The sequence below is a fragment of the Vespula pensylvanica genome, chromosome 1, assembly GCF_014466175.1.
Source record: "Vespula pensylvanica isolate Volc-1 chromosome 1, ASM1446617v1, whole genome shotgun sequence".
Lineage (NCBI taxonomy): Eukaryota > Metazoa > Arthropoda > Insecta > Hymenoptera > Vespidae > Vespula > Vespula pensylvanica.
Window position 1 is genome coordinate 8,613,908 of NC_057685.1, and position 253 is coordinate 8,614,160.

The window sequence follows — 253 nt, forward strand, 5'->3', positions numbered from 1 at the left end:
ACTAGTATATATATAAATACTAGTAATATATACGAGTATTTAAAATTTTCCACATAATGTGGTGTAACTACTATGCAAATTGATATCAATATAATTATGTGTTAGATATATCATATATTTATTTAAAAAAGTTATCGCGAAACGATGTACAATGCACTTCCTAAAACGCACATACAAATGCAAGGTACACCGTGCAATCACCGGCACAATGACAGCCGCTGAAAAGGAAACTTAAAACTAAATCCACACTGAC